Source organism: Mustela erminea, chromosome 2 (genome assembly GCF_009829155.1).
Source record: "Mustela erminea isolate mMusErm1 chromosome 2, mMusErm1.Pri, whole genome shotgun sequence".
NCBI lineage: Eukaryota > Metazoa > Chordata > Mammalia > Carnivora > Mustelidae > Mustela > Mustela erminea.
The window spans coordinates 85,290,839-85,318,243 of NC_045615.1; the positions used below are offsets into that span (position 1 = coordinate 85,290,839).

General features: G+C 32.9%; 1 long non-coding RNA gene across 1 annotated transcript; it reads left to right on the top strand.

The window, feature by feature from the left end:
* Nucleotides 1–7,241: 7,241 nt before the first annotated feature.
* LOC116583428 lies at nucleotides 7,242–19,169 on the top strand. Its single transcript, XR_004282721.1, has 3 exons — nucleotides 7,242–7,315; nucleotides 16,279–16,369; nucleotides 18,867–19,169. It is a non-coding gene; the product is annotated as an uncharacterized LOC116583428 (long non-coding RNA).
* The last annotated feature ends 8,236 nt before the right edge of the window (nucleotides 19,170–27,405 follow it).

Here is a 27,405-nt window from a genome sequence, read left to right on the forward strand (position 1 = left end):
TACAATTAACTCTTCCAAAATAATCAGTGATTTGAAAAACAAACTTGAAAATTTTTCAAAATGTGGCAGAATGAAAGAAAAAGATGAAAAGAGAATGATTACAAAAGATGAAGTCAAAGAACAGATATCCAGAGTCAGAGGTTATTTCTAAAAGGGGAATTATTGATAGAGGCTGGCATAGTTCTGAACAGAATCATAAAGGTATATAATTTAATTCACCTGGGGGGGCCTGCCAAATACATTTCTATCTGCCACTGGCATTTAGAGCACCATGACTGTAAACCCTAAGTGACAGATCCACTTTTGTGGCATTTAGACTTGTTGAAAACCCCTTTTTTGTTTTGGGCCACCTTAAAATTTGCAGCCTTTAGGGTTATTCAGTAATTAGATCAGAGTAGCACACCTGAATGGGATATATGCTCTCTCCAAATTCCAAAAATGGCTGAGAACTATTATGCTTCATTCTTAGTTCTAAGAGGGGCCAAGTGCAATAATTTTTCCTTTCCTTTCCTTTTACTTTACTTGAGATTATAGTAACATGTCCCAGAGAACTGAAACCCTAAAGTTCACTGAATTAGTAAAAACATGAGTTTTTATGAAATTTATTTTTTGCAAGTTGGCTCGCATACTTTTTACCAAAGTTTCTGAAGTAGTTGGTACTGCCTGCTGACCAGACCCAGTTGACTGAAACCATCAAGCTTGTGAACCACTATGATGTCTTGTAGAAGGGAAAGTTGATCAATTCCTTGCAGATGAGGTTATGATATGGAGGTGGGAAACTAAGATGGCCTTGACATAGGACCGTGAATATGCATTGTTATCCATGCTGGCTTGGAAAACAAAAAAACAAAACAAAACAAAAAAAAACCAAAATTCCAGAAGATCTTTATTAATAGAGAAAAAATAGTTTGGCCATATCAAGAGATATGTATTGGATTATGGACATGCATACAGACACACATACACGTACATCTCTAGAATAACCAGAACAACAACTGCTATCACATTATTAATTTTATAATAATCCATTGTCCTTCTCCAAATAATTCTGTCTTCTGCAAAGGCCAAATAAGCAAGTTGGATGGGCATAGGTGGTAATCAATATTGCTGCATTTGTCAAGCCCTATTAAGCAACACAGATCTCTGATTTGCCTCTGGAGATGTAATATTGTTTTGGATTTACTATTTTGATAGGTAGAGACTTTTACTTGGCCTTTCCTACCATCACAGTCCATACTCCATAGCTCATGCAGCCAATGCAGCAATTCTGCCATTTGTTAAATATGTCTTTTTCAAAATATGCATTCTGAAACTGGAGAAATAACCACATACTATCCATGGACAGTGATAATTACCCATAAAATATAGACAATGTATCTATTTCTCTTCTTTCTGTTCCTCCATTTTTTAAGTTACTTTTGTCTTAACTATCAAATGAAAGTATTTTGTATCTTGATTATATTGGAAGTTATATCACCATCAATGAGAGTATTAAATATGCAAACCAAAACATATTGAATTTTACATAAGTTATTTATAGAGCTACTAACATAAAATTTTTATCTCTATATTGACACAATGATATAAATGGCATTCTAGGCTTAAAATGACAATTAGGCTTAACCATCTTCTTAGAATGTGCCTTCAATTTATAAAATACTATTAATATTCAACTATTTTTATTGAACTTAAGTTTGAAGAAGAGTATGAATATAGACTTTAATTTCTGTTCTAAGATACTATTGTTAGTTAATTTAGAGTCCTTTCCATCATCATTGCTAACTGCTATAGTCTGACATCCATTCCCCAAATGAAATGTGACTTTGATGGATAAACTCAATTAAAGCTCAAGCATTAGATAAATCAAACAGAGAACTGGACTGATCTTTACCAATCTTTCTTTAAAAATACAATGAGTATTTGAAAATGAAGTAGTCATAAATTATACTGAAAATATGTTAGTAAAATTGGATTGAAATTCAAATCAATTACTTTATGTAAATTTCTATTGCTTAGAGAGTAACATTTGTTTTTCCCCTTAGTATTGTACCTAATAGAAACTTTTAATAAACAAAATCAGAGAAATGCCTGTTGTCTCCTACATGCTTAAAAATTTCTGCCTCTCTTACGATATTTGTTTGTTAAACATCTAGTTTTAAAGATAACAATATACATTTCATCATAATCTCAAAAACTTATAAATAATTATATTTAATTTTCTTTTATACTTTAAAAAATGACTTAGAGGGTCTCTTGTCTATGATAACCCTTAATATTAACATTGATGTCCTACTCATTTATTTGTTTAATCATTAAAACTAATTAATCATTAAGTAAAAATTATAGCCCTCTATAACATATACAAAACAATCAGGCTTGGTTGCATAGGTAAATAAAATATGTACAAAGAGACCATTAAGGAATAATTTGACTTGATGTGATAAATTGTTTATTAGATACATATGTAGGTTGTAAAAGGAGATATCTAATTTAATCAGGGAAATTGGGAAAGTCTTTGAACCACATCATTTTTAATTTAGAAGACATTTAGAATTTATAAGAATTTAGAAGAAACTTTAGAGTTTAAAGAATTTTTATTTAAATCACATCCAATTCCATTATTTTGAAGTAGAAATAATGATGACAGATTTTTTTTTTATCTTCAATGTAGCCAAGTAGATATTTGTAGTAATTAAGGATTGTACTGAGAATTGTGACAAATATGAATTCAAATTCCAGAATTCTATCTTGAAACTACTAGACATGTGAGCCTTGGATTCAGTTTTTTCATCTGCCCAATGGGCAATAAAAACTAACTACCTCGTGGTGTTTTGTTGTGAACTTTACACAAGACATTTAATAGAGGAGCCATCCCATTGCTTCATAATACCTTTTAGGGTTGTTGCTAGGATTAAATGAATTAATAATTGTTAGACACTTACAATACTGTCTGATCTTATGAAGGTCTATATAGATGCAAAGCATTCCTATTTCTCTTGTTCTTTTTTTTTTTTTTTTAAAGATTTTATTTATTTATTTGACAGAGAGAGATTACAAGCAGGCAGAGAGGCAGGCAGAGAGAGAGGAGGAAGCAGGCTCCCTGCTGAGCAGAGAGACTGATGCGGGACTCGATCCCAGGACCCTGAGATCATGACCTGAGCCGAAGGCAGTGGCTTAACCCACTGAGCCACCCAGGCGCCCTATTTCTCTTGTTCTTAATGTTGGGATTATGTTTTGTTTTTAATAGCCTATAATTCTGTTCCATTGCAATTTCATGTAGAGAGCAAGACATTCATTGCTTTAGAGAAGAATATTAAGACAGAAAACATTAAAAAAATCCTTTTCAATTTAAAATTTCTGGATTTTCAGAGATCCTTGAAGAAATATCTAAGTCTAAGGCTAGAGTGAGGGATATAGAAAACGAGCCTGGAAGCCATTGTAGTGGCAGGAATTGAGAAAGTTCTCAAAAAGAAAAAAATGTAACAAAAATGTTCAGAACCCACAATGACAGGTATATGTCAACAGGACACAGGAACCAATTGAAAGAGCTCCTAGTGAGCAAAGCTAGAATAAAGTGAGCAAAAACCAAATGGTGCACTATTCTATTATAACCCAAGCTATTGAATAAGCATCCATGAGTTTGATATAAATAAATAAATGTGAGTGAATAGATAAATCTGTGCAGAAGAAAATTTATATAGATATTCTAACAAAAGAGGGTAAGCATAGCTCCTCACTCCTTACATGACCTCCTGTCAAGGACTGCACAGTGACTTCTTTTTAAAGATTATTGTATGAGGGTGCCTGGGTGGTTCAGTCAGTAAGTCTATGATTTTTGATTTTGGCTCAGGTCACAATCTCTGGATTGTGAGATCAAGCCCCATTTGGGGGGGTGGGTCCATGCTCAGTGGGGAGCCTGCCTGAAATTTTCTCTCTCTCTCACTCTGCACCCCCATGCCCTGCTCTCTCTCTCCAAAATAAATAATTAAATCTTTTTTTTTTAAAAGGTAACACTATGAAAATAAAGAAACATGAAGAAATCTAGTAAATATTACTCACCAAGGTGATCAAGATTAACATCCACAGTGACATCATGTTGATGTTTGTACACAGCAATAACCCCGGTCTCACAGTCAATACAAATCAGACATATTTCAACTGAAGGACTTCCTATGAAATACCTTAATAAGACTTCATAAAACTGAAAAACTCATAAAAAAACAAGGAAAATATACAACTATTACAACCAAGAGGAGCCTAAAAAAATACGATGACTAAATGAAATGTTTTTTTCCTGGATGAGATGTTGGAACGGAAAAATGTATGTGATAAAAACTAAATAAATCTGAATAAATGTATTGATAAAAATGTTTCAGTATTGGTTTATGAGTTGTGATTAATTTTAACATCATGAGAAAGTGATTGTGGACTATATAGGAATTTCTTTATAGTGTGCTCCCAATTTTTTCTGTAAATCTAAAGCTATTTTAAAATTTAAAAAAAATTAATTCAAACATCAGGTTTTCTACTATTAAACTAGACCCATTTTTCCAAACTAGGTGAGAAAAGAAATCATTAAGATTTCCTCTCCAATCAAGAGAGAGGACACCTTTAAAGTTCTGGACTACTTAGGTATACCAGTCTTTGGCAAATCCACATCTCTGTCATCTCTGTACATGATTTTGCAGCTAAATGTACTAGAAAAAAAATACAATAATACTGATAAATTTTATGTTAAATATGTAATCAACATTGACTCCTTAATTCTCCATGCAATATTATCTTTCTCAAACCATTAAGTTTTCCTCTCCCTATGACCACATCTCAGCTTCTTCTCCTTTCCCCTCAAATCTCTAATAATCTTCCTTTTTTCTTTATCTTCACTGATGATCTTTTTTCTTATTTTACTAAAAATGCCAAATTCATTAGAAGACAATTTCCATAAATTCCACAGAAAAACAATTCTAACCGTATCAGCTTTTGAACTGTCAGCCTTTTCTTCTTTTGATTAGAATGAAATTTCTGTCTTTTCATTTTTGTCATATATCCCTTTTTTCTTTGACCTACATAGAGATATGGCTCAAGTCAAACCAAAGTCTTTCCTGTCTTTCCTCTTTTCCTGCATCATTGATGTTTGTTTGTTTACTGTCACAATTTCCTCATAAATACACCAACATACTTCTATCTTGGGTAAAAAACTGTTCCTCAATCCTGTTTTACTCTTTAGATACTGTACCAGCTTCTCTCTTTGCAGTTAAATAAAAATCCTTTGAAAGTGTTGCTATACTGCCTGTTTCCATTTTCCCTCTCATTTTCACATGAACCTGTATGAGGCAAGCTATCATAGCCGCAACTCTTGGAAAACTACTTTTGTCAAGGTCACCAATGGTTATTTTGCCTTGTTCATTTTACTTGACTGAGCATCCTCACTAAACAGTTGATTATCCTCCTTTTTCTTGAAATGTTTTCTTCTCTCCTACGATAGCACATTTTTCCTGTAAACTTTTCCTCCGTCCGTTGTTCTGTTTCATCCTTATATCCCAGAACTGTCAACTTTGTTTCTCCTCAGTGTCTAGCCAGTGTATCTCTGTGATTTCATTTTACAATAAATCCTTTCATGATGTCTTCAGTTCTCATGGCTTTATACCCCGTATAAACCCTATAACTTACCCCTTAAGTTCTTTACGTGCTAATAATTCCCAAATGTATATCTGTCTCCAGACATCTTCTCTGGCTTCTGGTCTCATGCACCCAATGGCAGACTCAAAATCTTCTTTAGGATGTTTAATAGAGATCTTAAACTTAACTTATCCCAAACTGAGCCCTCATTTTTCTACAAAAACTCACTCTTGCAAGTTTTACTGATTTTTTGCTATTGGTCACTTTATTCTTCCGGCTCTTTAGGCTTTGGTTCTGAGAACCTTACTTCACTCTGCTCTCTTTACATTACATCAAATTCTCTCTGCCTTATGTTTGGGGGGAAAAAAAGAAAGAAAAAAAAAAACAGAAAACAAAAACAAACAAACAAAAAAACCCCTAGACTCAGAAAATTTCTTATCATCTCTATCTCTACTACCCTGGTACAAGCCACAATTCCCTTTCACCTAAAGCTTTGCAGTATCTTCTTATTTGTTTGCTTACCCCCCCCCCCCTTTTTTTTTGTCCACATACAATTCAACATTTTGTACTGATATAAACTTAATTATGTTACTACTCTGCCATAAATACTCCAGTGGCTTCAAATCTGGTTTCATTGCAATGATTTTCCCCTATTGACATGGTCTTGTTCACACACCAACCCAGATACTTCTTTTTGTCTGGTGTCAACTTCTCCATAAGGACTTCTATGTAGACCCTCTTTAAAGGACCATTCCTCCATCCATCCTCCATACTCTTCTCCTTGCAGGTTTTTTTCTTTTTCTTTTTCCCTTTAGGACACCTCACCATTTATTATTCTATATAATGTACTAACTTATAATTATTTTTTTCTCTCCTGTTATCATCCCTCTCCCAAAACTAGAATGTAAAATTTAGGAGGTTAGAGATTTACTTTGATTGGTTTTAGTACCTTCTAAATACTCAGCTTTACAAATAGCACTTGATTAAAGTAGTCACATGAAAAAAAATATTGAATGTTAAGTGACAGGTGTCTTTCACTTCTTCCTTTTACTTATGAAAGATCCATCTTAAATTAAGCCTATGCTTATACACATTTCACTCCTTGTTTGTTTACATAAACTTAATCCTCAGCATTAATTTCTCCTTATTCAAACTCCTCTTTTGGTTTTGGAGTGCTTTTCAACAGATCTGAAATATTCTGCTTATAATTTCTCAAACTTTGGTTATATCATTTAGAACTTGACAGAGCCACAAACTGTAGGCTGTATCAAACTACAACTTAAGAAATCTGATTGAAAAGTTTCCATTTGTTTAGTATTGCATTTGTAGAAGTTGGGATGTTATAAGACATAAAACTGATAAAATTTTTCTAGATCTCTGAAGGCAACTGTCTTTTAAGGAAAATATAATTAAAGAAGTTCTAAAGTTTTTTGCACGAGGGAGGATCATTAGAATATATTTCAGATCACTCGAAGTTTCTAAACTGAGTAAATTATTTTGTATCTGTTGGAAAGCAAAACCAAGTTGTGGCAATAAACTAACGATGCTTTTAGATTCAAAATCATACCTCATATCATTTCAAATACTTTTTCATACAGACTATTTACTACATATGAAAATAAAAACATTGCTTATTCAATGATTATCAAATGGCTACAAGGTGTTAGCTCTCTCCAGATCTACTATATGAGCACTGGTGAGTCATGCATATTTTTATACTTTTATACTTATGATTTTTTAATAAAACACTATATTTTTATTCCTTTGATTAAAAAAATAATTAATATTATTTTATTAATGATTATTTTATGAATAATAGTTACATAGGATAGCCTGACAGCAGCCCATTCATGGTGGCACAGAGACCACAGTTGAATACATAGTAATACATAGTATTTCAAGGTTCCTCCTTTGAAAGAGAACTCTTACTGATCTCAATTATTGTGTCATAAAGACTCTATTTCTTCAGATTATCTCATTTTATAGATTACAGAGCTATTGGAAAAAGTGACTGCTTATATACAACTTTTATATTATTGAACATTACAATTTATTTTGGTTTCATGTGCCCGTGTTTTTTTCTGAATTTACATTTAACTTTTATCTTAATTGTTCAACTACTATGAAAATAAAACTGAGGGAAACATGTTTTAAAGGGTTCTGATTGGTGTTTTTAAAAATTTTTAGAAATGATAAGAGTGAAAGAGAGAAATACAGGAATACCACAATATGTCATCATATGGTAATCAAATGCAAACTTCTTTATTTTTTAGAACTTTCTTTAGATTTTAATTTCAAATTAAATTTGAGAAACCATACATTGATCTAGAGTAGTGCGTTATAGTTCATGGCTTTCTGGAGCTCCTAAATATATGATAATTTTCCTTCTAAATGCCTGATATTTCTTTTTTTTTTTTTTTTAAAGATTTTATTTATTTATTTGACAGAGAGAAATCACAAGTAGACTGAGAGGCAGGCAGAGAGAGAGAGGGAAGCAGGCTCCCTGCTGAGCAGAGAGCCTGATGCGGGACTCGATCCCAGGACCCTGAGATCATGACCTAAGCCGAAGGCAGTGACTTAACCCACTGAGTCACCCAGGTGCCCCTAAATGTGTGATATTTCTTAAAACTTATATTAGACTATAAACACTTTGAGGCTATGGTCTTTTGTTTATTTTTTTTTCATTCTGTATATAGAACTTAGATGCTTGAAAAATATTTGAACTCATTAAACAGCTATTGAATGCATAAATGAAAACCAATTTATAGACCCAATTAACAGCATTTTATCAATAATATCAGCAATTACACTGCCATAATTAATTCTATGTAATAAACATATTTCTATGTCTTCATCTGTTTAAGAATATGCCTATTTAATAAAGAACTGTTACATTTTGTAAGGCGTTTACATGTGTAGAAATATTTTTACATGTTGGTGCCAATATTGAAGTCAACAAGATTTTATCAGGCATCTACAATGTGTCCAGTACAGATGCTATTAGCCTTGTTGATGTCTGCTTGACAATTCCAGGCGAGGTAAGCAGAAAACTCAATATCTTTTTTTTTTTTTTATTTGAGTGAAATAAGTCAAGCAGAGAGAGTCAATTATCATATGGTTTCACTTATTTGAGAAAACTCAATATCTTGATAAGTAGAGCTATGTACTACCTAAACAAGGATGTTTCTTTACTCTGATAATCTGCTTATTCTTTATTTAGCAGCATTTATTGATTGTCTACCATATACTAAGTACTATGTTGAGTGATACTTTATTTTATCTACTCTAATTTGTAGTGTTTTTTTCCCCTAGAAACTTATCACATTGCACTAAACAAACAGAAATTGCTGTCTAAATCAATCTTTCCACCTTTTCATTTATTGTATTTTCCTTATTGGAGTAATAATTAGTAAATGACCACTGCTATATGTCAGACATTATTTTAAGTATCAGAATTACACCAATAAGTAAAAGAGACTAAGACTTGCTGTGGAAATATATTTCATCCTAATAGAAAATATATATATTAAACAACAAGCACCATAAGTAGAAAAATTGTAATAAGCTCAAGAAAGACTAAATGTTTTAGAAAAAAAGAAAAAGTCAGAACTTCTGCTGCTGCTACTGGCAAGTTGAACAACACTGAAGCACCCCTTCCACTGAGAACAACCAAAATATTTGGACAACATGATGGAACTAGAGCGTATCATGCTTAGCGAAATAAGTCAAGCAGAGAAAGACAACTATCATATGATCTCCCTGATATGAGGAAGTGGTGATGCAACATGGGGGCTTAAGTGGGTAGGAGAAGAATCAATGAAGCAAGATGGGATTGGGAGGGAGACAAACCATAAGTGACTCTTAATCGCACAAAACAAACTGAGGGTTGCTGGGGGGAGGGGGTTTGGGAGAAGGGGGTGGGATTATGGACATTGGGGAGGGTATGTGCTTTGGTGAGTGCTGTGAAGTGTGTAAACCTGGCGATTCACAGACCTGTACCCCTGGGGATAAAAATATATGTTTATAAAAAATAAAAAAATAATTAAAAAAAAGGAATGAAAGGTTACTATGCTAAAAAAATAAAGGATTTGAAATTAAAAAAAAAATAGGCTCAAAGACATGTGAACACTAAATAAAGTAATGAAAAATTATGAGGCTAAAATGCAAGAGGAGAATCCAGAATAGGAGCTCAATACTTAGTTGAACATTTTTTTTTTTTTTTTTCTAAAAGTATCTAGAGGAGATAGCCAAGAAACTTGAGAAAACTTGAGAAAATTTTTTGTCAGTATTGCAAGGCAGGTGAACAGAAACTGAAATTCAAGGCCTTCTTAGGAGAGGAACCTGTATTAAAGTTCCAAAAACTTATAGCTAACATCACCTTTAATGGTAAGGAATTCAAAGTTTTCCCATTAAGGTCAGGTACAAGGCAAGGATGTCCCTTCTTACCACTCCTTTTCAACATTAGATGATCCCATCCTCATCATTATTGGAAAATAATTAGTCTAAACCTAATTATTTTCCAAAGGCCCCACTTTCAAATACCATTACATTGGGAGTTTGGGCTTTGACATGTAAGTCTTGATGGGACATAACATTCAGTCCATAACAGAGAGTAAATGAAATAGAAGTTACATTAAACAGTATCATATAACATGAACTTTAACCAAGGGAAATTAAATAAATCTAAGTAAGATTTATAATAAAACTAAAATAATTGACTGTAATATTTATAGAAGTATAGAGTCTAAAAACAGACCTATTCATATATAAATATATTATTTCACTGTAGTATGGAAATGACAATGTAGAAAGTAGTCAATATACACATAGAAAAATATATTCATGACCCTAGATCATTTCATACATAAAAATTCAGTCCATATAGATTTTAAATATAAATATAAAGAATATAACAGTAAAAATCTTATAAACTACTATCTTCAGGACTTTGGAATAGGATGAAATTTCCTAAACAGGGCACAAAAGCACTAAACATTAAAAAGTGGACATCATTAAAATTAAGAATACTTTTCCATTGGGACGCCTGGGTGGCTCAGTTGGTTAAGCAGCTGCCTTCGGCTCAGGTCATGATCCCAGCGTCCCACATCGGGCTCCTTGCTCCGCAGGGAGCCTGCTTCTCCCTCTGACTCTGCCTGCCATTCTGTCCCATTCTGTCTGCCTGTGCTCGCTCTTGCTCTCTCTCTCTCTCTCTGACAAATAAATAAGTAAAATCTTTAAAAAAAAAAAAAAAAAAGAATACTTTTCCATTATATAAGACACAACTGGGCACCTGGGTAGCTCATTGTTAAGCCTCTGCCTTCAGCTCAGGTCATGATCTCAGGGTCCTGGGATCGAGTCCCACATCGGGCTCTCTGCTTGGCAGGGAGCCTCCTTCTTCCTCTCTCTCTCTGCCTGCCTCCCTGCCTACTTGTGATCTCTCTCTGTGAAATAAATAAATAAAATCTTAAAAAAAAAAAAAAATCACAACTAAGACATTGGGATGTAAACCATAGAAAGAAGATATTTGGAAAACTTAAAAATAACAGGAGTTTTGGGTGCCTGGGTGGCTCAGTGGGTTAAGCCTCTACCTTCGGCTCAGGGCATGATATCAGGGTCCTGGGATCGAGTCCCGCATCGGGCTCTCTGCTTGGCTTTACCTCCTCTCTCTGCCTGCCTCTCTGCCTAACTTGTGATCTCTGTCTGTCAAATAAACAAATAAAAAAATCTTTAAAAAAAAAAGAATAACAGGAGTTTTATATCCATAAAAATCCCAAATGAAAATTACAGACTACCCTATACAATGAAGGGTAATATTTGAAGAACCAATTCACAAAGGATAATGTGCAGTAATCAATATAACTCATCAGCATCATACTTAATTCCATAATGAGATACTATTTTATAAGAATAAGAATGAGTAAATTACAAAAAAAAAAGAATAAACAAATTGATTATTTCCAAGTGCTGATGAGTATGTATAGTAACTAGGATCCCCTACTCTAGCGGTAGGAATATAATCATTTACACAGGTTGCCCTTATATACTGAAGTTGATGATAGAACAATCCTGTTATTGAGGAATTCCGTTCTTAGGTATATATTTTTAAAATATATGTATATTTGAACTCAGAAATGTGTAAACATTTTTATGGCAGTATATGTCTTAACAGCCTCAAACTGGAAACAATTGAAATGCCCATGAAGTGCAGACTGCATAGATAGATCCTGGTGTAGTCACACAATGAAAACCTATGCAGGGAAAAAAAAAATGAACTCTATATGCACAAAGGATGAATGAGTCAAACTGTTTATAAAAAAAAAAAAAAAAAAAAAAACAGATCTCTATCCAAAAACCATACTGTAATATTCTATTTATCTAAAAGACACAAACAGAAAAATTGAGCTATGGTTCTAAGTTCAAAATACTGGTACATGGGGCGCCTGTGTGGCACAGTTGGTGAAGCGACTGCCATCAGCTCAGTTCATGATCCTGGAGTCTGGGGATCAAGTCCCACATTAGCCTTCCTGCTCAGCAGAGAGTCTGCTTCTCCCTATGACCCTCTCCCCTCTCATGCTTTCTCTCTCTCTCTCTCTCTCAAGTAAATAAATAAAATCTTTAAAAAAATACTGGTACATTTAGGGAAGATGGATAAATATTTAACAGATATTTACAGAAATTCTATCCAAAAACAACAGAATTCACATTCTTCCCAAATGCACATGAAACGTTTTCCAAGATAGAATGGGTTAGGCCACAAAACAAGACTTAGTAAATTTAAGAACATGGAAGAAATATCAAACATCTTTTCTGTCTACAATGGTATGAAACTAGAGATTAATTACACAAAGAAATCAGAAAATTAACAAGTATGTGAAGATTAAACAACATGTTATTAAATTATCAGTAAGTCAAAGAAGAAACCAGAAGAGAGATCAGAAAATGCCTTCAGACAAACAAAAATGGAATGTAACATACCAAAATTTATGGGTTGCTGCATAAGCAGTTCTAAGAGAAAAGTTCATAGCAATAAATACCCACCTCAAGAAACAAGAAAAGCCTCAAATAAACAACTTAACTTTACACCCCAAGGAACTATAGAAAAAAGAAAAAAAAATATTAGAAGGAAAGAAATAATAACTATTAGGGCAGAAATGAATGAAATAGAGATTAAAATGGCAATGAAAAAGATCAATGAAATTAAGAGACAATTCTTTGGAAAGATTAACAAAATTGACAAACTTTCTGTTAAACTTACCAAAAGAGAGAAGGTGGGGGGGAGTTAAATAAATAAAATAAGAAATGAAAGAGATGCTATAACTGATACCACAGAAATAAAAAGTATCATGGTAGACATTTAGGAGCATTATATGCTAACAAATTAAACAACACAAAAGAAGTAGATAAATTCCTAGTAATATACAAACTACAAAGACTAGATTATGATGATATAGAAAACCATACAGACCCTATACTAGCAATGAGATTTAATCAGTAATCAAAAACCTCTCAACAAACAGAAGTCCAGGTACAGATGACTTCACTGTTAATCAACAAAACATTTACAGAAGGATTAATATAATCCTTCTCCAACTCTTCTAAAACTCTTCTAAAAAATAAAAGAGGTGGAAACCCTTCCAAACATATTTTATGAGGTCAGCATTACCCTAATACTAAACCCAGACAAACATGCTACCAAGAAAACAATTATAGACCAATATCCCTGATGAACATGAATGCAAACATCCTTAACATCCTTAAAATACTAGCAAACTGAGTTTAACAATACATTAAAAGGATCATATACTTTGATTATGTAGGATTTAATCCAGTGTGCAAGGATGGTTCAATATCCACTAATCAATGTGATAGACCTCATTAATAAAATTAAGGATAAAAATCACATGATCTTCTCAATAGATGTAGAACAAATTCATCTGATAAAATTAAGCATCCACTTATGGTGTATGCCCATGTTTTATTCAACATACTTTTAGAAATCTTAGCCTAAATAATTCATTGAAAATGGAAAGACATTTCATATTCACGGATTGAAAGAATTGATATTGGTGATTTTAAGAAATAGAGAAAGATGTGGAAGAAATTAATAAGCTTTTTTTTAAGTTTAAATACGAAAAAATATATAAATTTTCCTTGTTTATTTATTTGACTCAAAAGACTATTTTATCATAATTCATTATTATAATTTCTTTCATGATTAGATTATTTTCAATAGAAGTATTAAAGTAAAACATTACCTTGTACTAACATTAAAAGTTCTGTATTTGTTGCATATGGAGGCATTAAGCGGTTGGCTTACTTTTTTCATTTTATGCCAAATTTTAAAACTCATCTTTTATGTATGAGAAATATCAAAATTAGCTATTAAAGCCCCCGACTGAGCAAATCAGAGTTCTGGTTATGTTCATGCCTGTTGGCCCATTTAAAGAATATACTAGTAACATATAAGCAAAAACTACCCTGATATTAAAGATAAGGAATTTAATTCATTTAAGCTCTTTTAAGGAATAAAATTCATTTAATGGATTTTAATTCGTTCACTCCCCATTTCCTGCTTCACAATTGTTAGATCATTCATTCATTCATTCATTCAATACATGTGCCAGGTATGACTCTAAATTTTGGGGCCTCTTTTGTGAACAAAACAAATATTGTGCTCTACTGGAAACTTCCATAGGTGAGAAAAAGATAAACCGAGTAATATGTAATATATGAGACACTGATGATTGTTGTTAAAACAAAGAAGTGTTTAGGCATAGAAGGTAGAGGCAATGTCTTACTCTTTTAGTTAAGAAGTAAGTGAAGACCTCCACTTGCATGGAAAAGTCAAACAAAGAATGAAACGAGGAAGAAGCTCTTTGTGGATGAACATTCTAAACAGACCATAGTTTATGGAAGCTTCTTTTCTGTGTTTGGGGGAAAGCAAGCAAGCCAGTGCGGCTGGGACAGTATGAGCAATGAGGAGAGTGGTAGGGTAGTGTTGAGTTGAGAGTCAGGCAGAGTCCAAATTATTCAGAATCTTGAAACCATGGTGAGGACTATGGATTTGACTTTGACTGAAGTGGAAAGCCTCTGAAAGATTTTAAATAGAAGTGGGATTTCCATTGTAAAAGGTTTATTCTAGTAGGTTTCTTGAGAATAGATGGGGGCAGGTTGTGAGTGTGTGTGTGTGTGTGTGTGTGTGTGTTGGAATTATTGCAGTTTTCCAGAGACAAAATGATGTTGGCTGAGAGTAGAATGGTAACAAAGAAAGTGGCAAGAAATGATAATTAGAAATCTTTTGTTGTCGTTGGTGTTGTTTATTAGTTGTTTAAGAACCAGACTATCGGGGCACCTGGGTGGCTCAGTGGGTTAAGCCTCTGCCTTCGGCTCAGGTCATGATCTCAGGGTCCTAGGATCGAGCCCCGCATCGGGCTCTCTGCTCTGCAGGGAGCCTGCTTCCTCCTCTCTCTCTGCCTGCCTCTCTGCCTACTTGTGATCTCTATCTGTCAAATAAATAAATAAAATCTTTAAAAAAAAAAAAAAGAACCAGACTATCAATTTAAGTTGAATTACACACACATATACACACACCTGAAAGGATCATATTAAAATTGCATTGTTTGATATTTATCTCAAAAATAGCTTAAAAGTGGAAGACTGCATAATTCAACTTCAGAGATATATAGATATTTAATTTGAGTCTTTCAAATTGCAATATTTTGTAATTTTAAATGCACAAGTCTGGAATATTTTTGTTAGATTTATTCCTAAGTAGTTGATAATGCTTTTGTTTTACTGTATTATCTGTAACATCCAGTTTAATAATAAAGGAAGTTAATTGTCATTTTACTATTAAGCATAATGTTTATTGAAGCCTGTTTGAACACTCTTTATGAGATTGTCAGATTAAGAAATTTCATGTTATCAAAAAAAAATTTCATGTCTCTGGTAGGGTATAGTTATTTTTTAACTATTAATAGGTTATGGGTTTTCCTGAAGACATTCCTACATTTACGCACAATATCTTCTTCTTCTTTTTTCTGTTAATGTGATAGATTTGATCAATTTCATAATGTTAAGCCATCTTTGTATTTTTTTAAAAAAAACTTATTCGTCATGTATCGTCCAGTCTCTATATTGTCACATTTTATTTGCTTGTATTTATTTAAGATTTTTGTGTCAGGGGGCACCTGGGTGGCTCAGTGGGTTAAGGCCTCTGTCTTCGGCTCAGGTAATGATCCCAGGGTCCTGGGATGGAGCCCCGCATCGGGTTCTCTGCTCAGCAGGGAGCCTGCTTCTTCCTCCTTTCTCTGCCTGCTTCTCTGCCTACTTGTGATCTCTGTCTGTCAAATGAATAAATAAAATCTTTAAAAAAAAAAAGACTTTTGTGTCCATATTTATGAAAAAAAAGTTGTGTAACTTACCTTTATTGTAATGTCTTTGTCAAGTTTTTAAGCTAATTTATACTATTCTTATAAAAGATTTGGAATCAGGTCCTGCTTTGCAGATAGAGCTGACATAATTTACTCATAGATTTAAATGAAGTTATGAGATAGTTTAGAGTTACAATAAATCCAAAATTTTCAGTATTTTAAAATGATTCAGATGAACTGGGGTGAGTTTTCTGAAATCCTCTTCTATATTTTTCTACTCTTTCAGTGAAATAAGGAGCAAGGTTATCAGCTAAGAGTGTCTGTGACGGTGTTACAGGTGAAGGTGGGGAAGTATGGCATCATCACCTTGAAGATTGGTGAGTTCATTGAGTAAAGAACTATGAAAGAATAATTATAGCTATGAACAATGAAATCCAAAATGTGTAGGGGAGGAAAATCTTCAAGGTTAAGAAATAATCCCATGGAATAGCTAAGCTAAGTTTAATTTAGAACGAAGAAGTGAAGTGAATATTGAAAATAGTTTTGGAATATAGGGGATTTTGCTGACTATGAGTTAGTTAAACAGGCACAGTGAAAAACTTTGATATTTGGTTAGGAAGATAAAGGATTATTCTAAGGAGTGTTCAGAATCATACATCTGGATAATAAGGGATTACTTTAGAGTCTTGGATTCTGTGCTGATAGAGATTATCATAGATGTGAATCATCATGGGATTAGTCTTTATGGTCTCTTCAAGGAATAGAAATACTCAGTCTAAATTGCAGCTTCATTTTGGAGACTGATCTCTTTCTTTGGATTGATAAACTGATCATTGTTGAAGGAATCAGTTTTGTCAGAAAACTAGGAAATCTATGCTTCTTCTCTTTAACTTTGAGATGGTTTCTTAGTCTATTTGAATATAAAAATATTATAGAATAAATGGCTTATGAAAAACAAAAATTCATTTCTCTTAGTTCTAGATACTAAGAAGTCAAGATCAAGGGCTAGAAACTTCCAGGTCTGGTAAAGTCCTGCTTCCTGGTTCATTGATTGCCGTGTTTTCAGTGTAACCTCCCCTGGTGGAAGAGAGGAGGAATCTCTCTTGGACCTTTTTTTATAAGGGCTCTGACCTTGTGATCTAATCACCTCCCTAAAGGCCCCACCTCCAAATTCCAGTACATTGGGGATTAGGTTTCAATATTTCGATCTTGTAGATTCACAAACATTCAGTCTATAATAGATGGGGATGTTGAGGAAATAGGAACACTTATCTTTGTAAGATAGAGAGTTTCTGTAGGATTCATCCTAATATTGCGATGCTTAGTGTTTGAAGGCAAGGAGTAAGTAGCCTAGCTAAAACCTCTCAGCATGCCTAGTTATATAGTTTTTATTTATTCAAGTTGCCACATAAATTAACTTCAGGTGATGCAATGACTCTCTCATTCTTAATCCATTAAACTACACATCCACTGATTTCTGTCAGTCATATATTATTTTTGTTTAACGAATTTTTGTTATATTTTGCTTTTGTAAAACAATTTTTTTAATGTTATCCTAATGTTGATCACTGTATGTGCTGAAACTTTCTAAAGAGTATTTAAGCTATTTCTATGTCAACATTGTTATGGTTAAACTCCAAAGTAAAGGAAATGTAATCATATGCCACCAAATCTGTGCTACTTGGAAGTCTGTTTCAAGTATTTAGGACAAATAAAGTCTCATTATTTATGTTTTATAAATTAATTAGAATAAAGCCATTCTTCAGATTATTTCATAAGTAGAGCAATATTATATTAAGAAATTCTTTAGTTCTGTGTAATATTTAATCATCTTTGCTTGACAAAAAAATAGCAAAGAACTCCATATTATTAATATTTTATTTTTAATTATATAATAGGTGAAATGAATTATAAATTATTTTTAATACATTTCTCATAAAATTCTTTGACTTCTTGTTTAATTACTCCTGATTTTAAAAAGATTATATCACAATTTACAAATTGGAGATTTTTCAATTATATTTCTAGGATTTCCACTGTGGAATCTTATTTTTGTTATATTGTATCCCATTTTTAGTCTATTGAGAACATTCTATGGAAATCAATATTTATTTTCTTAGTCTTCACATGTCTATAAAAATGTTCATTGAATAGTTTCTCTCTCCTATTACTTATTTTGAAATCATGTTAGATTACAACTTTGTATAACATAGAAATCCTAATTCAGAATATTCTTTCCTCAGAAATCTGAGGCATGGTTATTGTCTTTTTGTACCTTGCCAAACCAATGTGATACCAATCTTATTTCTTGTTAGGTAACAACTTCTCCTCCTTCTTCCTCCTCCTTTCCTCAACCTTCTTCTTCTCAATGAATTGACTTTTAAACTTTCACCAGGGTGGATGAAGGTGTTGGCTGCTCTTTTGTTTATTTGTCTTTTCATGGATATTTGATGTGTGCATGTGAGTGTTTGTGTGTATATATGTATATAAGTAAGTGTGTGAGCTGAGTTTGAGAGTTCAGAATTTCTTTAATTTAGGGCAAGTAATTTCAATAATTAAGAATTAAAATAACCTCTACTTTCACTTCTTTATCCAAGCAATATGAAATATTTAGTTTAAGCACTTAATTTTTGTATCTTTCATTGATATGAATTAATTGTTTGATGAATGTGCCAACTCATCCAGTCATTTTGGTTTTATATATGTGAGAAAGCGGTGTGAATGACCAGAAACAAAGGTCTGTTTTTTCTTTACAAACACAACTGTATTATATGCTTCGTCGATAGACTTACTGAAATAACAATGAACTTCAATTCTCTCTTTTGGAAACTAAACCTATCCAAGTTTACATTTCTTTCTTATATTGCATTACAGCATGGAAAAGCAGCCTCAACACCTTCCCTTGCTATAAAGTTATACAAACAGTGTGAAGAAAAGGTTGCGCAGGATGTCGGGAGCCCTATCCGACACCCTCCTACCTTACAGGGAGATTGCCTGCACTCCATGATGCTGTCCACTAACTGAGGATGGATAAATCTGTATCAAGCTGAAAAACAAAATGAATATTAAAATTAATACACTATAATCTCTGTGAGAGGTAAATAATCAAAATTAAGGCTTCATGGACTTGTCATTACTATCTGATAAAAATAAAATTTTCATCATAGGTAAAGGGAGGAAAAAGGAAAAGAAAAAGGAAAGGAAAAAGTGATGAAAAAAAATGTGCATAGGATGATCTAACAGAAAAATAAATCCAAGGACTATGTTTTGTTTTGTCATTTGTTTGTTTTTTTCTTTTATAATACCTACTATGTTGGGGAAACTAAACTTTATAAATCGATATTCAATTTAATATTGAGAATTGTGAAAATAACTTGCAAATATTTTCAAAATGATAACATAAGCTGATAATATCTTTATGTAAAATTTATAGATGTATATTTACATATCTACTCACATATAACACACATACATATAGGCACATGCAAAAGGATCTTGTCTTCTTATTTCAATGACTCCAAGTTTTTGTGGCTTCTACAGTGTATTTGGTATGTTAGTGAACTTAAATCAATTATAGTTAATCCTACTAAAATATAATTTTTACTCTATTTATTCCTATGAAAAGTGATAGATAACATTTCTGTCACAATCAAAAGTAAAAAGTGTTATAATATGTTCAATTACCTCATTAATTGGGTCCTCCTATAAAAAGCTGCTTTTACAATTTACAGGACTAGAGATAATAAATTAGTCCCTAAAAATTATAACAGAGATTAGATGTAATAAAAATGGTATATAAAATTTACACTTTAACAAAGACAAAAACAAAAACTTTAGGTCCATTCTCATGCAATTTTTAAGGATTCATCAATCCCGATTGAGCCATTCTTTATTTTGTGTGTATGTGTGTGTGTGAGAGAGAGATTGGTTGATATAATTAATAAATTCTACCCTATTGCTATATTAAGTGTTTATTTCCTTCTTATAAAATTTTCTTCTCAGAAACACAAGTGCGATTGAAAAATCATGAGTAGAGGTATGTGTTGTTATTCACTAAATAAATTGTATAAACTAATAGGTGTATATGTAATCTTTATAAAAATGAACTATCACGTGACACAGTATTGGCATGCTATCACAGTAAAAGAAAATGATCAAAAAATCCTTTTATTTATTTATTTTTTAAGATTTTATTTATTTATTTGACAGAGAAAGATCACAGTAGACAGAGAGGCAGGCAAAGAGAGAAAGAGAGAGGGAAGTGGGCTCCCTGCCGAGCAGAGAGCCCGATGCAAGACTCGATCCCAGGACCCTGAGATCATGACCTGAGCTGAAGGCAGCGGCTTAACCCACTGAGCCATCCAGGCGCCCTCAAAAAGTCCTTTTAATTTAACTTTAACTTTGTCAATAATTTCTTAAAGTGCAGAGGGGATTATATTTCTAATACCACACAATCTTTTCTAAAATCTTTTCCTTGTTTACTTTGTTAAAAATGTAAACTCTGGAGTCAGATGTCTGCAGTAATTTATTGTGGTGATCATTTTGCAATATATACAAATACCGGATTATTATATTGTGCATCTGACACTAATATAATGTATTCTCCATGAAGAATTTTTTTTATTTCACCAAAGTAAGTAATTGTGAGTTTCTGTACTTTATGTAATTTCTTTTGTGCATCCAATTTTTTACATCAAAAATAGGAATAAATATATGTATTTTAGGATTACTCTGAAAAGTAAATGGCTTCCAGCATGGAAAGTACTTCAAACCAAGACAAATAAGCATCCCATAGACATTGGTCACAATTACTTCTCACATGTTATTGGTCACTATTACTTCTCACATCAGTCCAGGATAAACTTGATTTTTTTCTCTCTTCCCTTATTCTCATTTTTCCATTTTTGAAAAACATATATTTCTTTCTTTTCTGTATATTCTTGCCTTCCCTATATCTATATTCTCTCACTGTACTTATGTTCCCTCAACTCCCTCTCTGAGCTTGCCCAGTAATTTTCCTTCTCTGTAACTTAATAGATTCTGCCAAATGGAAGTGTCAGGAATCTATCAGGCAAAGACTGAATTTTTTTTTAACTGGCAGCTTCAGAGGCCGAGACTATGTATGACTATAACTAGAGAATTAAAAATTACAGAGAAAGAGAGAACACTGATTTTCATTTAAGTAAATTATCTGTAAGTTGAAAGTATCACATATCTTTGAGAATCACATCAGGTTGAAGGACAGCTCTTCTTTTTGATCACTTTGCTGAATTTTTCCAAAGGTCACATATAAGCTAGATGTACAATTCATTCAATTTAATGTTCTTAAAATGTAAATAAATTTAGATTCTTTCCATTCTCTTAATTACTTATACAAGATGTCCTTATGTCAGGAATTTAAAAGGATATGAAAGAAGTGGTTTTGAAATATAAGAAAATACAATTGTGAACCATGAAAGCAACTGAAATAAACTAGTTTATTACTGACATATCTTAGATATCATTTTTAAAAGATTATGGGGGAATTAAAGATAAACATACTGGGTTAAAGGACTGCATTAAAAATGCGGAATGCATTACCATTTGAAGCACACTTATCTTTGCTCCAAATCCTTCCTATAACTATCAGAAGGTCTTAAAAATACATGATAACACTCAGAAATGCATTTATAATTTAAATTAACATAATCAGAACTTGAATTGGCAAATATTCAATTTTGCTTTTAAGAAATTTTAATTATTAACTTTAACAGAGTTATAAAACTGTGGGACAATTTTCTATTTCAGGAAAAAAAATCAGGTAATCAGCTCCCAATTATCTGACTAAAGGATAAGTTACAAAGTCTTTTGCTTTCCTAATAAAATATTTCATATTGCAGGATAGTAATTTAGGTGAAAGTGTAAAGACCTATAAGCAAAAGAAAATGGTCTCTAATATTGATCTTCTAAATTTATAAGTGTAACCTAGCTAAGTTTTCCTTCTGTGCCTGTATCTTTGTTTGGAAAATAAAGGATTTGGCCTAGTGATTCTGAAACTCTCCTTCTCTCTAAAATAAGTAAGTTCTATTATAAGCTCAATTACCTCATTATCTTTGATGGTCCAGAGAAAGTGTGATTAGCAAATATATTAAAGTTTTGAGTTGATTGTAGATTGGGTCTTTGATTAATTTCTCAAGTAGGCATATTATCTAGAGCAAAGTAGAGTATGGTAAGCCCTATGAAGCATGAGGAATGCGAAAGCTTTGAGTCATGCCTTTAAATGTATTTACAGATTATGTCAAGTGCTGAAGATCCCAGATAAGGAAGAAATAGCTTTTTTTTAGGAATACTTAAAGATAGGAAGGCCCTTTCATCAGTCCTTCTTATGACCACTTCATCACAATGGTTTGAGTTAGGAATATCTGTCATCCAAACATCTGTCACCTGTTTTCTGGTTAGTCAAGAGTCTGAAATTATTTATTAAAGATAAACCCAAAACTAGTTTTGGTTATGATTTGGTTTAATCAAAATGATTTCCTTAAAAGTGTCTGCATCCTTTTTTATTAAGCTTTTTATCTTGAGACAATTTAAAATTTGCAGGTGATGATGATATTGTTTTGAAATGTTCATGTATCATATAAAATGTGAACAAATATAGATAGAAAAACCCTCTTTGTAGTAATACTAAGATTTACATTTTATTCAGCAGAGTAGATTAGTAAAAAAAAAAAATATCCAAGATCTTTCTTCACTTTTATTCACTGTTAACCATCCTGGAGAGAAAAAGCACCTATCCATGAAAAAAAAAAATCAAAAATTATTACTATTTTCCTTTTTAAGTGTCTTGATCACAGTATAGAGAAGACCCCAGATTTCTCAGATGGATGAGCTTGCCATGTCAATAAAAGTAATCTTGTACTTTGTTATTTTAAGACCAATTTATCGAAGTCTTTCTGCCCACAACTTGACTTCTATAATAAGGATAGATAAGGCAGTTAGGAAATTTCCATTTGAGATAGAAGAATCTGTATGTCAGAAATTCAGTTAGATCAAGATCCTGATGAAAATGTAACTTAAAAGCATAGCTTGACCAAAAAATGTCAGGACTATAGATAAGTACTTGAAGATTTAATAGACACTGAAACAATAATTGATTCAAGCAAGGGGTAAGATATAGCATGTAAAAAATAGGATATAAATGTTACCTTTTCTGCTACAAAAGGAATTAGAGGATAAGTAAAGAGTTAGAATCCTTTTGCTGTGATAAAGACAAACTTGATCTGACCTAAAGACAGTTAAAAATGAAGTCTTGGGGGGTGCCTGGGTGGCTCAGTCTTAGTTAAGCATCTGCCTTTGGCTCAGGTCATGATCCCAGGGTCCTGGGATTGAATCCTGCAGTGGGCTCCCTGCTCAGCGGGAAGCCTGCTTCCCCCTCCCCTACTTGTGATCCGTCTCTTACTGTCTCTCTCTGTCTCTGTCAAATAAATGAAGGAAATCTTAAAAAAAAAAAATGAAGTCTTAGTGTGGATTTCCTTCTTGCCTTGGCTAAAAAAAAAATATATATATATATATATGATAATGAAACAAACAAACAAAGATTATGAAGAAAAAGGCCATGGAGTTAATTCCCATGACAAAACCATGTTGTTTTTTTTAAAAAGTAGAGAAAGGATAAGGGGAAAAGTAGGAAGAAAATAGGACAAGAGCAAGCATTAATAAAATAATAGTACTTGGAGTTCACAAGCACATTTATAGCTCTTAGCATTTGTGTTAGAGTTCTTCAGAGAAACAGAATGAGTAGGATGTCTGTGTGTGTGTGTATGTGTGTGTAGAGACAGAGGCAGAGAAAGAGACAGAGAAACTGAAAGAGATTGAAAGGGAGATTTATTTTAAGTAATTGGTTCACATGATTATGAAGACTGGCAAGTCCAAAATATGCAGAGTAACCCAGCAGCCTAGAATCCTAGAATCCCAGGGAAGAACCCGTGTTGTAGTTTAAGTTTGAAGGCTGTCTGGTGGAGAATTCCCTCATGGAGAAGTTAGTCTTTTGTTCTAGTCAGGACTTCAACTTATTGGTTGAGGCCCACCCACATTATGGAAGACTATCTGCTTTACTCAAAGTTCACCAATTTAAATATTAGCCTCACTCAAAAAACATTCTCTCAGAATATCTGGAATAATTTTTGATCATATACATGGGCACAATACCCAACAAAGTCAATTTGTAGAATTCATCATCACAGGATTGCTTTGAAAGTAGACATATTTTGGGCCCCTAGGTGGCTCAGTTGGTTAAGCATCAGACTCTTGATTTTGGCTGAGGTCATGATCTCCAGGTTGTGAGATCAAGTCCTGTGTCCAGGTTTGCACTAGGTGGTGAGCCTGCTTAGGATTCTCTTCTCTCCCTCTCCTTTTGCCTCTCCTTCTCAGCATCCCTTGCACATGAGCATGCTCTCTCTCTCTCAAAATAAATAAGTAAGTAAATAAATAAATAAATTAGACATATATTGGAAAATCTGAGTTAATGGAATCATACTGTCCTGGCTTTGTCTTTTATAAACAATGAGACATCAAGTTACTTCACCTCTCTGTTTTGTTTTCTATTGATGGTGACAATAATCCATATTTCATAGTGTTCTAAGGACTAAATGCAGTGATCTTTATGTAGTCCCAGGCATGCAGTAAGCAGTCAATAGAAGCACCTCTCATTATATTATTAATATGTCTACAGTATTATCATACTACTATATTGAAATTTGCCATTGCTTGAGTTAGGGTTTCTTGGATGGACATTGAAAATGAAGCATATATATATATATATATATATATTTTAATTTATTTTTATTTATTTGTCAGAGAGAGAGAGAGAGAGAGAGAGAACACAGGCAGACAGGGTGGCAGGCAGAGGCAGAGGGAGAAGCAGGCTCCCCGCTGAGCAAGGAGCCCAATGTGGGACTTGATCCCGGGATGCCGGGATAGTGACCTGAGCCAAAGGTAGCTGCTTAACCAACTGAGCCACCAGGCGTCCCAAAAATGAAGCATATATTAGAAAGATTTTCCAAGAGAAGAGATTAATTGATATTTTTAATAGAAAAATATATTAAAGTTTGATTTTTTGGATCCATTTACCTAAATTAAATTAATCTGAGCAAAGCCATGTATGTTATTTCCTTCTATGTAGACAGTGATAATGTGTGACTTTTGAGTAAAGCATACTTGCAAGGCTTCTCTGTCTTCCGAGATAACAGCATATTTCGGGTATTATTTTAAACTTTATGTACTATCAACTTAAGTATTTCCTGATGAATAAAGATTTTTTTTCCTAAGTGTTTCATAACATTTAAGTATAGAAATACCTGAAACAGTGGGCTATTTTCACAAAATTCTCAAAATTAATTTTCTAAAATTCTCTTTTATGGCATTTGAGATATGGTATAAGAATCAATAAAAAAAAAGTTTTGTCAGCTTGGGGAAATATCTAGGTATTAATTTCAATTTAAAAATATTTATTTTATTAACATTAATTGATAAAAACTTTATTTTAAAAAATATTTTACTCATTTATTTGTCAGAGAGACAGAGAAAGAGCACGTGCAGGGAGAGAGGCAGGCAGAGGGAGAAGTGGGCTCCCTCACTGAGCAAGGAACCCTATGTGGGACTCAAACCCAGGCCACGGGGATCATGATCCAACCTGAAAGCAGCTGCTTAACTGACTGAGCCACCCAGGTATCCCAGTGATAAAAAACTTTAATACATGAGCATGAATATGTGAACATTTTTGTTTTATTTAAGAAATCCTTTCTCGGGGCGCTTGGGTGGCTCAGAGGGTTAAGTCTCTGCCTTCGGCTCGGGTCATGATCTCAGGGTCCTGGGATCGAGTCCCGCATTGGGCTCTCTGCTCAGCAGGGAGCCTGCTTCCTCCTCTCTCTCTCTCTGCCTGCCTCTCTACCTGCTTGTGATCTCTGTCAAGTAAATAAATAAAATCTTTAAAAAAAAAAAAAAAGAAATCCTTTCTCTTTTGTGTGTTTTCTCTTTAGCTTCATGGCTTTTTCTTCCACTTTAGGTTTTTTAAAATCCATAAGAAATACTGTATTAAATATCAAAATGCAAATAAAATATGATCTTGAGTAGAAATCCAACTGTATATAAAATCTAAACTTATACACTATGTGTGTGTATGTGTGCAAGCATCTGTTTCTGGGGAAGTCTAACTAGGGTGGCCATTCTAGTAAGTTACTTGGCAGTATCTAATAAATTTAGTACCAGAAATATCCCTGGCAGATGCTCATGAAAATATAACATTGTTTGTGGTAGTAAAGATGTGGAAACTGTGTAGGTGTTTATCACCAGTTGAATGAGTAAGTGAATGATGATATATGGCGACAATTAGGTCAATGAAAATACAGGCATATACTTCATAAAACAATGCAGTGTATTTTTCAACTACTTCAAAAATGTAAATTTTAGAGATATCATACTCAGTTGTATAAATTAGGATCATACAGCCTGGGATAATTGACATTTTTGTTTTAATTATGGATACTTATATATAGAGAATAGAGATTAACCTTGTTAAATCTTGTTAAAGATTGCTTACCTCACATTTTATTATCAATACTACATGATATGGATGAGACTTGATATTAACTACACTCTGTATAATTAGGAAAAAAAAGTTCTTGTTTGCTTTTTGAAAATTTTGCTCATTTGAAATATAATTTCCAATACTTTTGTTAATACAAAATCACTTATTGAGAAAAGAAAAAAGAAGCCTGCAGTCAACTTTTAATTTTTAGCTTAAATATATATACTTATATATTTATATATATATATGTCTTTTACTTTTAATATACTTGTCTTTTACTTTGTTTTTATATATTGTTTTTACTTTCTTTTTCCTTTTTTTTTTTTAAGATTTTATTTATTTATTTGACAGAGAGAGAGATCACAAGTAGGCAGAGAGGCAGGCAGAGAGAGAGGGGGAAGTAGGCTCCCCACCCAGCAGAAAGCTCGACACAGGGCTCAATCCCAGGACCCTGAGATCATGACCTAAGCCGAAGGCAGAGGCTTAACCCACTGAGCCACCCAGGCACCCCTTGTTTTTGCTTTCAAAACAAAGACATAGATAACAAAAAGACATATATCTTTATTTTGAAAGTTAAAAAAAAAAAAAAAGAAAAATCAAGGGATATTATGGGAGATGGAGAACATTATAAGCCCAACAGATGCAAACTGTCTACTAAAAAACAAAGAAGAAAATTAAATAAAACAGAATATTATACAAATATCAAGAAACAAAGGCTTCTAAATTTCTTATTTAGAAGTAAGCAAAATGAAGTCTCACTAAGAGAAATTACCAAGCATAAGAAGTACCTTGATTTAAAAAAAAAAAAAATTCTGATGTTGATCTAACTGTACTTTACCTGGCGAAAGC